The 18,745-nt window shown below is 46.2% G+C and overlaps 1 protein-coding gene across 17 annotated transcripts in view; it reads left to right on the forward strand.

The window, feature by feature from the left end:
* TSPOAP1 (TSPO associated protein 1) overlaps positions 1-18,745 on the forward strand; it is a 161,570-nt gene that overhangs the window by 1,677 nt on the left and 141,148 nt on the right. The window lies entirely within an intron of this gene.

Raw genomic sequence — 18,745 nt, forward strand, 5'->3', positions numbered from 1 at the left:
TTCCCTCCTCTCTCGGACACGTCACACTCCCTCCATGTCCTCTTGGGGAATCCAGGAATTACTGTGAGAACCCCGCCAATGGCAGCATGCGGGACATGGGAATGGCCCAGCCAGGCTTTCTGAAAAGGGGAAAAATGGAGCCTGGGCCCATTATTACAGTGATAGACAGAGAAGGCCTGAAAAGGGGTTGGGTGGTTTACAATAGGTATTCAGGACATGTCTACCCTGTATTCCTGGAAAGTGGCAGGTTTGGCACATTAGAGAAACTGCAAGTGAAAACTAATTATGTGTGAAGGGACATGGCTTTAGTTCATAGACGCATAGATTTTAAGGTCAGAAGGGACCATTATGATCATCTAGTCCGACCTCTGGCGCAATGCAAGCCACAGAGTCTCACCCAGCCATTCCTGTAACAAACCTCTAACGTTTGTCTGAGTTACTGAAGTCCTCAAATCATGGTTTAAAGACCTCAAGGTGCAGAGAATCCTCCAGCAAGTGATCCATGCCCCATGCTGCAGAAGAAGGCGAAAAACCTCCAGGGCCTCTGCCTATCTGCCCTGGAGGAAAATTCCTTCCCGACCCCAAATATGGTGATCAGTTAAACCCTGAGCATGTGGGCAAGACTCACCAGCCAGCACTCAGGAAAGAATTCTCTGTAGTAACTCAGATCTCACCCCATCTAACATCCCATCACCGACCACTGGGCATATTTACCTGCTAATAATCAAAGATGAATTAATTGCCAAAATTAGGCTATCCCATCATTCCATCCCCTCCATAAACTTCTCAAGCTTAGTCTTGAAGCCAGATGTGTCTTTTGGAAGGCTGTTCCAGAACTTCACTCCTCTACTGGTTAGAAACCTTCGTCTAATTTTAAGTCTAAACTTCCTAGTGTCCAGTTTATATCCATTTGTTCTCCGAACTCGTTTGGTTTTTTTGAATGCCCTGTTTAACGCAAACACTTGAAAAGTTCACTTTGTTAGGGAGTCACACTCAAAATTGTAGTGTAAGGAGTGTAGCACGGTACCCGTGGGGTAGAGGCAGGTTTGTACTCATCCTGGCTTGCTCATGCTACTGCTCTCTGCTGTGCATGCTACCCAGCTTTACTACTGGTTTTAGTGCACTAGCTGAAGGAGCGAGAGTGTGAGTGTGATAACACGAGCTGGGAATCACAATCCCAGTTAATGCTGTAGCTGTATTCTCAGAAGGGGGAGAAAGGGCATTTGGAAGCTGCTGCCAGAAGCCTAGTTGCTGTGCTCACTGGAGTTCAGCACCTCTGGTGTGCTGTTGTTCCTCATTAGCCCCTGATCCGGCAAATGCAAATTGCGTGACTCCCTGATAAGGTATTGGAGACCTTGTCTTCACGACTAAAAGAGATGCGTTTTTTACCTTGGGGTAGCTAATGCACTTGAACTATCCTGAGGTGACACATGGAGAAGAGCAGGAGCTTTAGCTTACTGTGCGGTAAGGTCACTGCCATGGTGAGTTTACTTGCAGTAAAACTAAGGGTATGTCTACACAGCGAAGAAAAACCCATGGCTGGCCAGACGACTTGGGCTTGTGCAGCTTGGGCTGTGGGGCAGTTTCATTGCTGTGTAGACTTCTGGGCTCGGGCTGGAGCCCAGGCTCTGTGACCCTCCCACTTTGCAGGGTCCTGGAGCCCAGGCTGGAAGCAGAGAGGTGCAATGAGGGTGCAGGGCTGTGTGTGAAGTGGGGAGGAGATGACGAGTTCTGATTTGCCTTGGGTAATCCGCTGTTCAGTGTATCCCACATCCATCTCTGTGCTTGCTTTACAGAGGTTCTGACTCTGCTCTGGCTCCTAGCAGGGGACTTGTTCCATTAGTTCATGGTCATAGCTGCTGAGGAGCTTTAGTGATAGCAGTCATTGCACAGATACAATCCTGAACCCTCCCAGCCTTGCACGTTTCTGCAGACTGCTTGCCTAGGAACCCCCCTAGGGATCCTGCAGACACTTGGCTGAGTGACCCCTTTGATGCCCTGTGTTCTCCTCCTCTCATGCACACCTCTCATTCTGGGAGTTGCCTCTCCTGTCCCTGGTTGTCAGTAGCCGTGGGTGCTGCTGCTGTGCAGTGAGTCAGAGTTCCAGCAGAGTTAGCGTGTCTCCCACTGGGAAAGAGTTAAACTTCTCATCCTGATGTCAAGCACAAGAAGATTAAAGCTTATCAAGTGCGGCCCTGGACTGCTCCCCCGATGGCAGTCACAACTTAACATCCTAGGTCACAGGAGCATAATTCACTATCAAGCGATAACAGATACTGATACTTGATTGGCCTGTGTGAAATGTGGTCTCTCAATCCAGTTCCCAGCAGGCAGGTGCTTGTGTCACAGAATAATGTTAGTGGAGACTAGGGAGTGAATGGGCAGAGACAGGATGCTGTTCTCCTGTCTGAGGGCTGGTTCTTCCAGGTCAGGGCTGGGGCATGTGGGTGGGCATGGTGAGGTGAAGCTTATAATGCGGTTCTGTGTTCTGTGCCTGTTCTGGGAATAGAAGTTGTTTGTCCTCTAACAGGGCTGCTGTCACCAGCAGTAACCAGTGCCTTCTGAAAACCAAACATGTGCTTCTGCAGGGCAGGGTGTCCACCATCAGAGTGCATGGCCCAATAATGCACCCTGGGATATTTTGTTGCTGGAGGAGCGCAGAAGTTGATTCTGTTCTGAAAACCTTGCAGTTTGGGTACCAGTTGTGGCTGGCATGGCTTCTGTGCTTGGTGGGGTGGGCCTGGCCACCGTGTGCATTTCTTATTTTCTGGATGCCAATCTGAAACACCTCAGACCTGATTTTCTGACGTGCTGAGCACTCACAACTTCAGCTGAGGTCAATGGGAGCTGTAGGTACTCAGCAAAGCTGTAAAATCAGAACCAAGATCTCTCAGTCTGGACAGCCCACACCACTGGACATTTAAAAATTCTACTGAAAACTCTATTCACACTTAAGGTCTCCTAAAATCCTGCAATTGCTGAATATCAGAAGATAAAAAGGTACAATTTGAAGCAGACATATCAACAGATGAATTTGAAAATGCTGTAAAAGACTTTCCAAATGGCAACTCTCCAGCACCAGATGGCTTTAGTAGTGAGTTGTATACGTTTGTTCAGGAGTTTTTAGTGTCTCAGGTACTTGAAAAGTTCTATAACTTCCTTAAAGAGAGAAAATTGCCCACTTCACGTTAGAAAACCAGTATACCCACACTCCTGACAAAAGATAAAAGGCCAGAAGATTGTACATATTGGGAGCAATATTATTAATCTAGGCAATAAGATATCAGCAAACCTCTCTTTAGCTCTGTCGTTATCCACTCACGCTGATGAAACATTTTATAAGGTTCTTTGGGACTATCTTTTTATAGTGCCAGATATGTAATTTTGGACACCAGTTTATAACTCTTCTGCAGTTCTTCTCATGAAGCTCTTTATCTGAACTTGGAGTCAGAGCCTTTATCTCTAAGGAGCAGCAGGGAAGGACATACTTCATCCCCTCTTTCTCTTTAACTACTTGCAATAGTCATCAGAGATTCTCCAGAGATTTAGGGCAATACAGTCCATGATAAAGAACATAACATTGCTCTCTTGACAGATAACATACTGTTTTATATTGGTGTAATACATACTTCCATTCCAGATGTGTGTCTCACAGGCCTTCAGCGCTGGAGGTAGTTCTTGAGCAAATATGACCAGGTCCCGTCAGTGGTGATACTCCTATGAACCCAGCCAGCAACGCTCTTGAATTAATTTGCAAAGTGGAGGCTCCCCTCAGAGATTGCTGTGGGGACCAATACCCCTGTTTTAATTGAACTAACCCCAGATCTGCTCCCAAGTTACTATCCCTCAATTCAAGACCTGAGGTGGAATAACGTACCAATATCTGGTAGGATTTTCACTAATGTTCAGAGTTGGGCCCAAGCTGAGTGCTTTAGGAAATCACACCCATGTATGTTTGACTAAGTCCGCATAATAAAGAGCAAAGAGTCCTGTGGCACCTTATAGACTAACAGACGTATTGGAGCATGAGCTTTCGTGGGTGAACACTCACTTCTTCGGATTCACCCACAAAAGCTCATGCTCTAATTCATCTGTTAGTCTATAAGGTGCCACAGGAGTCTTTGCTGCTTTTACAGATCCAGACTAACATGGCTACCCCTCTGATACGTAATAAAGAGGAACATCTGAGACCAAGAATCCGCTTGCTGAAGCTCCAGTGACAGAAAACAGGAGTAGGGATTAACCTCCCCAAGTGGGGAGACTACAGCCGGGCAGCTGTAGTTCTGTGTTTGGAGCTGGTTATATTTTACTAAAACTCAGAACAACAGCCCCACATGACAGCATCTGACACACCAGCAGGCTGCTCTTCTTTCCAACCTGATTTATGGAGCAGATCCCTCAGGAGATCTGACAACACCCTCCCATAGGAACCACTCTATTTACATGGAGAAAGGTTGCCAAGTTCATTGGTTGTCCTAGATTCATGTGGTTCCTTTGGGCCAGACTGTCCTCTAGAACAGGAAGCTGCTCATTTTAAAAGATGAGCTACTTAAGGACTGTTAGTGTCACCTATGTCCAAGATACAACACTACTGAATTTTGAACAGCTCAAAACTAAATCTAATCTACCTTCTACAGATTTCCATATGTGCTGAAATGCTAGACACCTCCTACATGTGGGCTCTAACACCCGCCCACCTCCCCCCATCCCTCCACAAAACTGAGGAAGAACTGATTAGACGTAATATTTGTCTGGTGGCCTAACCCAGATAAGTGCCTATTCTTCCTTGAGAAACATTCACATGTGTGTTGCCCAAGTTATATACCCTGAGCTTGAGATCATAAAATTCTTAATGTCTCTTTTCAGATAATCAGTGACAGAGATCACTTTAATACTCTTTGAAGCCTCTATTGGCAACACTTGTGAGCAAATGCAGCACAACATACTGAATAGACAGTGCTATTTTTCTTAACTTTTGAACAAAATGAATCCAGATCTACATGTAGGATGCTCTAATTCTGATTCTTCGTCACTGTCACTCATACACTGTTATGGAGATGCCATTACATGTACAGATTTTTGAGCACCACTGCACCATTCCGTACATTCCAAGTTGACAGCTGACAATGTAAATGAATCCTTACTATGCATTCTGGGAAGCAACCTTCAGATCACTGAATACATTGACTGTGGGGGGGGGGGAAAGGTTTACCCTGAACCTACTGGTTGTGCCAATACTCTCATATTACAGGTGAGTGTAATGCCAGTGAGTCCACACTGACCTCAGCCTGCTCAGAACAACACACTGTCTCAACACTCCTGAAAGAGGTAAACAATGGGGAGTCAATGTGCTTGCCCCAGAGTGTTACTAAATGATAGATCTATTGACTGCCCCTGGGCTCCAGAGGATCACCCTGCACCCACTGATGCAACTAGCAACACTTTCGTTGACTTCCTTGGTGGAGTACCAGGCACTAAGTGGGAATGTCAATTCATCCTGCTGGGGGGAGACGGGGGAGAAATCTATTTTTATTGGTCAGAGGGGTAGCTGTGTTAGTCTGGATCTGTAAAAAGCAACAAAGAGTCCTGTGGCACCTTTAAGACTAACAGATGTATTGGAGCACAAGCTTTCGTGGGTGAATACCCATTTCACCAGATGCATGTAATGGAAATTTCCAGAGACAGGTACAAATATGCAGGCAAGAATCAGTCTGGAGATAACGAGGTTAGTTTAATCAGGGAGGGTGAGGTCCTCTGCTAGCAGTTGAGGTGTGAACACCAAGGGAGGAGAAACTGCTTTTGTAGTTGGCTAGCCATTCACAGTCTTTGTTTAATCCTGATCTGATGGTGTCAAATTTGCAAATGAACTAACTTTGTTATCTCCAGACTGATTCTTGACTGCATATTTATACTTGCCTCTGGAAATGTCCATTACATGTGTACAATACTATAAAATCCCTCATGGCCAGAGACGCCAAAATCCTTTTACCTGTAAAGAGTTAAGAAGCTCAGGAAACCTGGCTGACATCTGACCCAAATGACCAATAAGGGGACAAGATACTTTCAAAACTTGGTGGGGGGAAGTCTTTTGTTTGTGCTCTTTGTTTGGGGGTTGTTCGCTCTTGGGACTAAGAGGGACCAGACATCAATACAGGCTCTCCAAATCTTTCTGAACCAGTCTCTCATATTACAAACTTGTAAGTAACAGCCAGGCAAGGTGTATTAGTTTTATTTTTGTTTTCTCAACTTGTAAATGTTCCTTTTTGCTGAGAGGATTGTACCTCTGTTTGCTGTAACTTTGAACCTAAGGCTAGAGGGAGTTCCTCTGGGCTATATGAATCTGATTACCCTGTAAAGTATTTTTCATCCTAATTTTACAGAGATAATTTTTACCTTTTTTTCTTTAATTAAAAGCTTTCTTTTTAAGAACCTGATTGATTTTTCCTTGTTTTAAGATCCAAGGGGATTGGATCTGGACTCACCAGGAATTGGTGGGGGAAAGGAGGGGGGATGGTTAAATTCTCCTTGTGTTAAGATCCAAGGGTTTGGATTGGTGTTCACCAGGAACTTGATGACAAAGCCTCTCAAGGCTACCCACGGAGGGGAAGGTTTTGTGGGGAAAGAGGGTGTTCCAGACACTAAGGAATCTGGATGGTGGCAGCAAACCCAGATCTAAGATGGTAGTTAAGCTTAGAAGTGTTTATGCAGGTCCCCACATCTGTACCCTAAATTTCAGAGTGGGGGAGAACCTTGACAACATGCATCTGATGAAGTGGGTATTCACCCACAAAAGCTTATGCTCTAATACATCTGTTAGTCTTTAAGGTGCCACAGGACTCTTTGTTGCTATTTTTATTGGTGGTCTATGAGGCAGGGTGTACATTTAAGAGTCCTCAGACTATTGCAAAGCTCCCACTGGGTCCATGGGTCAAAAGTCATAACTAAACTTTCAGAGCAACACTTTACTGTGCAAAGAACCTCACTGAAGAAGGTACAGCCAGCCCTTAAGCATTATTTACTGTGTGGTAAGGAGCTCTTTGGGGTGTTAAGTATTACTCCCTGTGGAAATATTCTGCCCTTTAAAGCCCCTGCCCTTTGCTTCACTTCCTTCCCAGCCTCATCTCCCCCTCTGCTCTGTCTTTGAGTGTCTCTGCTCGATTTTTCCCACTCCATTCCCTTCCTCACAGTAATTCCCAATGCCTCTGTGCTATGAGGGCAGGTCTACACTTAAAATGCTGCACTGAGCAGCTGCATCACTGTAGCACTTAGGTGAAGATGCTCCTAAACCAGCTGGAGAGGTTCCCCTGTTGGCATAGATAATCCATCTCCGTGGCAGGCGGTAGCTCTGCTGAGGGGAGAAGCTTTCCCACCAATGTAGAGCTGTCTACGCAGAGGTTAGGTCTGTATAACTACAATGTGCATCCCTGAGAGAGAATCATAGAAGATTAGGATTGGAAGAGACCTCAGGAGGTCATCTAGTCCCACCCCCTGCTCAAAGCAGTAGTGTACCTGACTTCAGCCTCACTCCCACCTCCTTCTCCACTACATCAGCTAACAATTTAATGGTTAATGGTTACATTCCAATGTCATCAGGCCTTAGAGTTAACAGTCCAATTAGATTAATGGGGATGGGAGATCAGATCTTTCAGAGTCACCACTGTAGGCTGTCCGCAGACTCAGGGCTGGTCTACACTGGAAATTGACATCGGCCTAGTTACGTCTCTCTTGGATGTGAAAAATACACAGCTATGTCAACCTAACCCCCTATGTAGGCAGTGCTAGGCTGGAAGTATTCTTCCTTTAACCTAGATACCGCCTCTCGGGGAGTTGGATTAACTACAACGGCAGGAGAGCGCCTGCCATCACTGCAGAGAGCGTCTCCACTGAAGCGCTACAGCACTGTAGCTATGCCACTGTAGCGTTTTAAGTGTAAACATACCCTAAGGGAGTGTCACTGTGGTGGTTACACTTGGTTTGCTTTGGGAAGACTTTCTTTGTACCCAGGAAGACTAAGGAGTTGCCTTCTGTTTTAAAATGAAACCTGAGATTCTGAGAATACGAAGCAGGCCATATAAATGCATCAGGTGAGCTGGACAGAGCCCAAAGACCACGGGTTTGATACCGCTGCTCAGGGAACACCTGAGTTATACTCAAGTTAACCAATCCATTGCCCAAGATATTATCAGCAATTAGGTTTATAATGAAGATTAGCTGGAGGTGAAGAACAGTTTATTATCTATATTTATTCTAGATTAATTTTGAAAAAATAAAACAGAAAGAAACAAACAAAAAAGGATATAATAAACCAGATATTTTGCTGATTCAACAATAATTATTGCCAGTCTCCGGATAAAACAGAGCCAACATATAGGACTACTAAGTTATGTTTTTTAGCTTCTGTTGTCTCTCGCTTTGTCTTTAAATTTTGACACAGCCAGTGTATGATCATAAGTTCTGTTTATATTACATACAAATGCAATCTGAAGAAAAAACAAGGATGTCATTTGTGAATTATCTAGAATTTTTAATTCCTAAGTGTTCTTAATTTGTAAGAAGCATTCCTATTGACTGAGCATTTTAGCAGTCCTTTCCCCTTGTTACCTGATACACCATTCAGTACTCTTATTTCCTTGTAATGCCTCCTCTTAATATTTATCTTGAATGCAATAAAAATAAAATTATTAAAAATGTATCTCTACACTCAACTGCACTTTTATCACGGTAAACAGGAATAGAAACTATTCAGTGGGTGAAATCCATTGAAATCAATCGCAAAATTCCCATTGACTCTTTGGAGCTGGGATTTCAACCTGTATGTGCAACATGCCAAATTTAACATTAATGTAGCAATCGTCACTGTAGCAGGTCTTGGCTTCAGTGCACTAGTAATTTCCCTGTTAAATTGGTTTAGCAGGACACATGTGCATCATATCCAGAGTTCCTACTATAGCTTAAACTAAGACTCTGATCCCACAAAGACTTATATACATATACTTCACACACTGCCCTGGGAGAGTGCTTTCTGGTGTGGTAGACAGACACATGCTAGCTCTGCTCAAGCTAGTATACTAAAAATCGCAGAGTGGCCAGGGTGGCAGCACATGGGGTCGGGTGGGATTGTACCCAGGCGGCTAGCCTCTGCCACCCCAGCCAGTGGAACTACTCACAAAACTCTACAAGAGCAGCAAAGGGTCCTGTGGCACCTTATAGACTAACAGACGTATTGGAGCATTGAGCTTTCGTGAGTGAATACCCACTTCGACGGATGCATGTAGTGGAAATTTCCAGGGGCAGGTATATATATGCAAGCAAGAAGCAGGCTAGAGATAACAAAGTTAATTCAATCAGAGAGGATGAGGCCATCTTCTAGCTGTTGAGGTGTGAAAACCAAGGGAGGAGAAACTGCTTTTGTAGTTGGCTAGCCATTCACAGTCTTTGTTTAATCCTGAGCTGATGGTGTCAAATTTGCAGATGAACTGAAGCTCAGCAGTTTCTCTTTGAAGTCTAGTCCTGAAGTTTTTTGCTGCAGGATGGCTACATTTAGATCTGCTATTGTGTACAGGGAGATTGAAGTGCTCTCCTACAGGTTTTTGTATATTGCCATTCCTAATATCTGATTTGTGTCCATTTATCCTTTTCCGTAGGGACTGACCAGTTTGGTCGATGTACATAGCAGAGGGGCATTGCTGGCATATGATGGCGTATATTCAGGGGCGGCTCTAGACTTTTTGCTGCCCCAAGCACAGTAACATGCTGCGGGGGGCACTCTGCCGGTCACCGGTTCTGCGGCTCCGGTGGACCTCCCGCGGGTGTGCCTGCGGAGGGTCCGCTGATCCCGCGGCTCCACAGAAGCCGCGGACCCTCCGCAGGCACGCCTGCGGGAGATCCACTGGAGCCGCGGGACCAGCGGACCCTCCTCAGGCATGCCGCCGAAGGCAACCTGCCTGCCGCCCTCCCGGCGATCGGCAGAGCGCCCCCCGCTACAAGCTGCCCCAAGCACGCGCTTCGCATGCTGGGGCCTGGAGCCGCCCCTGCGTATATTACATTGGTGGACGTGCAGGTGAATGTACCAGTGATGTGTGGCTGATCTGGTTAGGTCCTGTGTTGGTGCTGCTGATGTAGATATGTGGGCAGAGTTGGCATCAAGGTTTGTTGCATGGATTGGTTCCTGAGTTAGGGTTACAATGGTGAGATGTGCAGTTACTGGTGAGAATATGCTTCAGGTTGGCAGGTTGTCTGTGGGTGAGGACTGGCTTGCCACTCAAGGCCTGTGAAAGTGAGGGATCATTGTCCAAGATGGATTGTAGATCCCTGATGATGCTTTGGAGGGGTTTTATCTGAGAACGGTATGTGATGGCCAGTGGAGTCCTGTTGGTTTCTTTCTTGGGTTTGTCTTGCAGTAGAAGGCTTCTGGGTACATGTCTGGCTCTGTTGATCTGTTTCCTTATTTCCTTGTTCGGGTATTGTAGTTTTGAGAATGCTTGGTGAAGATTTTGTAGGTGTTGGTCTCTGTCTGAGGGGTTGGAGCAGATGTGGTTGTACCTCAGTGCTTGGCTGTAGACAAGGGATTGTGTGGTGTGCCCGGGATGGAAGTTGGAGGCATGAAGGTAGGCATAGCGGTCAGTAGGTTTTCGGTATAGAGTGGTGTTAATGTGACCGTCACTTATTTGCACTGTGGTGTCTAGGAAGTGGACCTCCCGTGTAGATCGGTCCAGGCTGAGGTTGATGGTGGGGTGGAAGCTGTTGAAATCATGGTGGAATTTTTCCAGAGTCTCCTTCCCATGGGTCCAGATGGAGAAGGTGTCATCAATGTAGTGTAGGTAGAGAAAGGGCGTGAGTGGACGAGAGCTGAAGAAGCGTTGTTCCAGGTCAGCCATAAAAATGTTGGCATGTTGTGGGGCCATGCGGTGCCCATAGCGGTGCCACTGATCTAGATAATTCTTTGCATGATTGGTGCCTTAGTGGCATACGTTACTGCCCAGGCACCCAGCTGGATTTTCAGACATTCACTGTACTTGGAATTGCAGTAAAACACATACTAGATATTCACTAAAATGTCCATGATTAATCTCACATTTAAAGGCACAGCTGTTTCTGCCCTTTGGTCCTGGAAAATCCTATTGGAACAATGTTTTAAAATGGGAAAGCAATTTTTTTTGCTCACTCACAACTCAAAAACTGGATAGATTTTGCTCAAATTTTACAAAAAAAAAATAAAAAAAATCACCTTGTAACAGAAACCAAGCATGTAAAATTTCTGTTCAGAAGGAGTTTCCATGATGTATAAAAATGTCAAAAGTGACTATTGTAAAGGAAATTGTTTGGCCTGCTTAATTATAGTGTTTACTGTAATAGTCCTCAAGTATCAGAGCAAAGAGTCTTGTGGCACCATATTAACTAACAGACATTTTGGAGCATGAGCTTTCGTGGGTGTCATGCATCTGACGACGTGGGTATTCACGCACGAAAGCTCATGCTCCAATACGTCTGTTAGTCTATAAGGTGCCACAGGACTCTTTGCTGTAATAATCCTGAGGTCACTTAAATGCTTTACTCCTCTCATCATCTCTTAATCTTCCCTTCTCTAAATGAAACAATCTCAATTGGGTTCACTTCTCCTCATAGCTAAGTGACTTGTCTGGTATCACATGGGAGATTTGTGGCAGAGGCAGGGGACAATCAATTTTTCCATTGCCTAAAGCGTAAGACCAGCCTTGACCAAAGCAGACTTCAGCCTTTCATTACACACCTTCCAACTCTGCACTGAATGGGACAGAGGAACTGTTGGGAAAAAGCTATCTGTGATCAAACTTTCTCCTAATGGGCCTGGTCTATACTACAAGTTTATCTTGAATTCAGCAGTGTTAAACCGAACTAACCCTGCACCTGTCCATACAACGAAGCCCTTTATTTCGATATAAATGGCTCTTAATATCGATATCTGTACTCTACCCCGACGAGGGGAGTAGCGCTGAAATCGACATTGCCATTTAGAATTAGGGTTAGTGTGGCCACAATTCGACGGTATTGGCCTCTGGGAGCTATCCCACAGTGCACAATTATGACCGCTCTGGACAGCAATCTGAACTCGGATGCACAGGCCAAGTAGACAGGAAAAGCCCCGTGAATTTTTGAATTTCATTTCCTGTTGGCCCAGCGTGGAGCGCTGATCAGCACAGGTTACCATGCAGCCCCAGAATCAAAAAAGAGCTCCAGCATGGACTGTACAGGAGATACTGAATCGGATCTCTGTGTGGGGAGATGAATCTGTTCTATCAGAACTCTGTTCCAATAGACGAAATGCCAAAACATTTGAAAAAATCTCCAAGGCTATGATGGACAGAGGCCCCAACAGGGACTCAACACAGTGCTGAAACTTAAGGAGCTGAGACAAGAATACCAGAAAGCCAAAGAATGAAATGAACGCTCACAGAGGGAGGGGCTACTGACGACTGTAGCTATCTCACAGTTCCCGCACTCTTCAAAAACCATTTGAATTCTTGGCTGAGCTCGCAAAGCCTGAAGGGTCAAAAACATTGTTGCGGGTGGTTCAGGGTATATGTTGTGGCCCCCCCATGAAAGCAAAGGGAAAAAAATCCTTTCTCGTCTTTTTTCAGTGTCACCGTATGTTTACTGGATGCTGCTGGCAGATGTGGTGCTGCAGCACTACACAGAAGCATTCCCTTCCCTTCCGGACAGCAGACGGTACAGTAGGACTGATATCCGTCATCGTCGTCCCGTGAGTGCTCCTGGCTGGCCTTGGTGAGGTCGGCTGGGGGTGCCTGGGCAAAAATGGGAATGACTCCAGGTCACTCTCTTCTTTAAGCTTTGTCTAATGGAGATTCAGTCCTACCCGGAATATCATGGCAGCTGGAGGCTGCCCTCCCCTCCCCCCTTTGATCTCTGCTTGCAGAGGCAATAAAGTCAGTGTTGTTTCAAATTCATGCATTATTTATTACTTCATCACACAGATGGGGAGATAACTGCCATGGTAGCCCAGGAGGGGTGGGGCAGGAAGGAAGCAACGAGTGGGGTTGTTGCAGGGGCACCCCCTAAAATGGCATGCAGCTCATCATTTCTGCAGGATGTCTGGGGCGCTGACCCAGAGCGGCCATTTGCCTCTCTGATTCTTTAGTAGGCTTGCCTGATATTCTAGGCAGGACTGACTCTCCATTCGACAAAACTTAAAGAAGAGAATGACCTGGGGAGTCATTCCCATTTTTGTCCATGCGCCCCTGACCAACCTCACCGAGGCTGGCCTGGAGCACCCATGACAGCAGCAGACGGTACAGTATGACTGGTAACCTTCATTGTCAACTTGCAAAGCAGCAGATGGTACAGTAGGGCTGGTGACCGTCTTTGCTAACTTGCAAAGGCAAGGGGATGCTGCTGTGTAGTGCTGCAGTACTGCGTCTGTCAGCAGCACCCAGTAGACATATGGTGACAGTGAAAAAAGGCTGAACGGGCTCCATGGTTGCTGTGCTATGGCATCTGCCCGGGCAATCCAGGGAAAAGGGCGCAAAATGATTGTCTGCCGTTGCTTTCACGGAGGGAGGATTGACTGACGACATTTACCCATAATCACCCGCGACAAATTTTTGGCCCCATCAGGCATTGGGATCTCAACCCAGAATTCCAAGGGTGGGAGAGACTGCAGGAACTATGGGATAGCTATGGGATAGCTACCCACAGTGCAATGCTCCGGAAGTTGACACTCGCCTTGGTACATGGACACACACTGCCAAATTAATATGCTTAGTGTGGCCGCAAGCACTAGACTTTATACAATCTGTTTCCAAAAATCGGTTTCTGTAAAATCGGAATAATCCTGTAGTGTAAACATACTCATGGATACACACAAAGAAGTGGAATTAAGATTGTACAGGCAATGTTATTACTGGCATTTCCTAACTTTTGAGTGTTTGGCTTTGCAATGGAATTTTCTAGTGCTTTTTATTAAAGCAGACAAAGAAACAAAACCAATCGAATAGCTTAGTAGGAAGGTATCAGATTGTAATGGTCACTGTCAGTAGTTTCTTGTTGAGTAAGACCTGGTGTTGGAGCTATTGTTAACAGTCCAGGCATCTTGCTTCCTGTCAAAAGAGCAGAGTATACTGTGTAAAGTCCCATGAGGAGCTCACCCAAGTAGAGAGGCCTGCTCATGTTCAGGGGCTAGGGAAAACTTGTTACACTTGTGTGTATTCGGCTGGTAATCAGCAGTTGGAAAGAGTGTTCAAAGTACTCTCTGTCTCAGCATTGGATGACCACAGGCTCGCCCTGTGAAGAAAGGAGACTGCTCGGGATCCTCAGGTCACCTCCTGAAATTGTTCTATTTGGGTCAGTTTGTAAGAGATGAAGCAGCACATAAAATGACACTTTAGGGAATACTGTGTGCAGTTCTGATCTGACTTTGACAGCAACCTTGAGGTGTTTCTGTGTCACTGTCTTTTTGCCTGACTGCTAAGACTTTTTCTTTTAGATTTGCTGTTCAAGTGTTTGGATGGAGAGGAATTGCTCCAACGTCAGTGAATTGGAATTGGTCATGGTTCCGGGTGAGATGTCCCTGTCTCCTTGTTCACACATTTAATCCTTCCTATTTGTCTCTCCCCCTCAGTTTTAGGGGCACATTAACTCCTCAGTCCTTTACCTGGACTCTGAACCAGCCTACCTGATCCTCAGGATGGCAAGGCCAGTGTGGAAGGGGCTATCAGGTTGCCTTGCTGCTCCTCTCAGCAAAGGACCCATTGATCTGTAGAAGAGGGCAGAGCAGTCTGCCTGTCAGCTCCCCAAGGGGCCTTTGCATCTTTACGGTGCCAGCAAAGCAGCATGGGCTAAGGAGGCTGCTGGAGGTGATGTTTCCTGTGACCACATGTGAATAAGAACAGCTTGTGTTGCTTTTTGCAGAAGTAGGAACATAAACCCCGTTGTCTTGGCTAAATGTCAGTGTAGGTTTGACTGAAGTTCACCCTGTTGATTCAGCTGAACAGAACTGGACTTTCCTCACTTCTGTGGTGAGCGTGACCTGATCAGTTAGCTAGAAGGTGCTTGTGACAGGTGCACTGTGCTAGGATACTGCACAAGGAATCTGAATTTGGGTTGCATGAGCAACCTTATGATAAGAGAATGGCAGCATTAGCCACCTCCAACTATAGCTCCCATTACCCACGACACTGGGAGTTCTTAATCAAATCGTTCAGTTTCTGACACTCAACATTTTCTGCAGAAAAAACCAGTTCTAACAATTAGTGTTTGAAGGCACCATGCTGTGTTCTTGAACGTTTTGCAACACTCCAGATTCATTTGCATATTGTTTAGCTTTTTCGTTTTGGTTATTGTATTGTTTGAAATCTGATTGAACTTTGTGGGGTTTTAAACACAGTTAACGATGATTCTTTATTTCACTGTCACCTTTTGGTTTGTTGGCTGGGTTTGTTTGTATCAGTGTATAAGGGACAGACACAGGGATACCAGTTGGAAGGACCTGCTACTACAATGTGAAGCAAGTGGACAGAGATCTCTGCCTACCTGGAGCATGGCTGAGCTTACTGGGACTCAATATGGTTGCACGGCTCTGCCCAGCTGTTTCACATGGCAGGAGCAGGGACTAAGATGGGGTACTGGGATCCTTTGTAGATTTTGAGCTAACTCTCCACAAATGGCTTTTTAACATTATTTTGTTGGGATTTTAAAATTACATTGAAAATTTTGTTGGCTTTTTGGTTTGTGGCTGTAGTTAAACTATATTTTATGACCCATTTCTTGCTATAATAGGCTTCTTATATTTTTGCTGATCCTTTTAGCTTTTGCTGGGCAACATTTTGCAAATGTTTCTTTAACTGAGATTTTTTTAATGACTAAATCAGAGATTTTATTTTTGGTCATGTTTGCTACAGAGATGGCAAAGTAACTGCATCCTTGCTTTTGTGATGAGTGGAAAAGGCCTGTGCTCCTTTTCGCGGTACATTGAATTGCTAAAGGAAATTTCTGGTTTTGTTCCTTGCATGGCTGTGCCAGCTCTTTTGCAGAATAATTGTGATGTTTTTATTTGCTTAGAGGGCTGTGGAGAGTTTGCAGTGTGTAACTTTTGTATTTTATGCAATTTTGCTATGGTTTTAGAAGCAAAGGCTGAGAGAGGTTGTGGTCCTGTATTGCTGGTGGTTACCCTAGAATTTCCCTGAGAATGCACGCTGCATCCTGCACTCCTTCTTTCCCCTGCCCCGATGACCTGTTTCATTTGCTGTCAAATTCTGAGACTAAGGGTGAATTTGAGATGTATGCTCCTAACTCTCATAGCAGACTGTAAATCCCAGCTTAATTCCTTTACGAGGCAGGGATCTTCAAAGGATCCTTAAGGAGGCTCTGGCTGCCTAAGTCTCTTCAGTGCCTTTGAACAGTTTAATCTGGACAGCATTTCGTGCCATAAACACTTAGGAATATTAGCATGGCCTGGAACGAGGCTGCATTATTGTTTGTGGTAAACAATGGAGTGTGTAATAAAATAAAAGCCATTTCATTCTAGTAATGAATATTTAATAAGTGTAGCTGAAGGCTAGACAGTCCCTCCTGTCTCGGCAGGGCACACACATCCTCTTGAGGGACAGATCCATCCTGAATACAGCTGGGCCCTCTCAGTCCTGAAGTTCTATGGCAGGAAGAAGCCCCACCCACTGCACCGCTCCTCTAGAGCCTCCCACCAGGGCCGGCCTTTGGCTGCGTAGGGCACCTGAAAATTTGGGGCACCCCTGGGTCTTAGTGTCCACCCTCCTACCTTTCCTATCCCTGGTCTGACCCTTCCTGCAGGCTCCCACCACAGCTAGCTGCTGCAGCCTGGTGAGTCTTCCTCCAGAGGGGATCTAATATGTACAAGTGAAAAACCCTTCCAGCCTGCTTGACCTATTAGCACAACACTGAAACTGTTAAAGAGCCATTCAAGGGGTAATGAAACCATTTAACAGGCATTTGCCAACCCCAGCGATATACTGTCATTTTTTAACCAATTATCCAGTAACTGAGAAACATTCAGTTATGATGCCCCTGCTTATTACCTACAATGCCCAGATATGGATTGGCAAGATGCTAGCTTTGTAACAGCAGCAAACCAGTATTCCAGGCAACACACAGAACTGCCTCTGAGTTCCTAGGTGCTGCTGGTAAAAGCTTTTGGGCAGATTTTCATGGGGCCTGTGGCTTGCTGTAGTGAGTAGCCAGTCAGAAGCTTGACACTGACATGGTGACAGCTTGCATGCTCAGACGTCATTTTCAGGACATTGCTGTCTGTGGCATGCCTGCGGCTGGCTGCTTAGTAGCAGGAAGCCAAAACCACAGGGTTATCTATATCCATATCTATACACAGATCTGCTGTCGTTTTTGACATTTTGAAATTCAAGTTTTGTTTTGCAAATAATTCCTACATATTCCTTCTCTTCTTCAAGACTTCTCCAGCTACAGCCCGAGCATGGGGGCTCACCCCCACTGCATGCCACAGACACATGCACCTTTTGCAACATGACCAGAGGCTGGGGCCAGGAAGCCAAACTGAAGTAAAGCCTTTGCCCGCTCTCTCAATGAACCCATGAGCTGAGACTGTCGTTTCCCGGCAGTGAGGTGGCAAGCAGAAGAGTAACAGAAAGACAGAAGATGCATTTTCTGCCTAGCATTGTCTCCCCACACCCCATTTTGTGTGTGTGATTAGTCTTGTTTTGGTTTGAAGGGATCAGACATCAACCACAGCAACTCACGACAACCTAAACCAACTGTCACTTTTCCCCAGCAATGAGAGTTAACACCGTCTTCTGTGCCATCTCAGAGACTGCCAGGCAGGAGGGAGTCTGAAGGGACTCACAGGCCCCAAACTCATGGAGCTCTTCAATAAACGAGGAGTCCAGTGGCACCTTAAAGACTAGGATTTAGAACACCTTAGCCTTGTTGGGCCCGAGACACAGCCTTTCCTGTTCTCATCAATCCCCGTGCCCCAACAACAGCATTTCTGCTCTGCTTCCCATCCATTGAGACTGCATCTAGCCCCCCCTCCACAGCCCGAGGCCAGATTCCTATGGGAGTGATGTTTAAAGGTCACATTGGTAGCTGGGGTCAAGCCGCTCCACTGAAGTCAAAGGAACTGTGCCAGTTGACACCAGCTGAGGAGCTGCTCAGACTGTTTTCACAGAAATCTCTGCTCAGCCCAACCTGGCACAGAGCTGCTGTTGGGGTCAGGAGGACATTCCCTTCCACTCCCCTGGATCGCTACTCCCTCATGTCCTTATCCCCCATGCTCCCCATGCCAGGACCCTGCTCCCCCAGGAGTCACTGATCTCCCACCAGAGTCCATATCCAGCAGCCCCCACTAGAGCCCCATGCCCATCTGTGGGTCACACGGAATGTGTAACCTTCCCTCCATCTGCCTGGCAGATCACTGCTCCTGGGGGTGGCTCTGAGCTACCATGGCAGAATTCAGGGGTGGGGATCAGGTTGTGTGGACACTAGCTGGGTTACATGGTGGAAGGGAGAAGGAGCTTGCTGTGGAGCTGAGGACTCTGCTGGGCTGCTAGGAAGTCAGTGGGAGGTGTGGATGCTGCCCAGAGTGTGCTCAGCTCAGATTGGTTGAACTGTTCCTCTATTCTCAAGTCAGGGGTGGCAGAACCTTCCCAAAAGTGGGGGGGCCAGGGCCCCCCCAAGGCTCCACCCCCAGCCAAGCCAGAAGCCAGAGTAGGTCTGGGGAGCCTGCCCCTGCACCGGGGGCGGGCAG

Source organism: Gopherus flavomarginatus, chromosome 19 (genome assembly GCF_025201925.1).
Source record: "Gopherus flavomarginatus isolate rGopFla2 chromosome 19, rGopFla2.mat.asm, whole genome shotgun sequence".
Lineage (NCBI taxonomy): Eukaryota > Metazoa > Chordata > Testudines > Testudinidae > Gopherus > Gopherus flavomarginatus.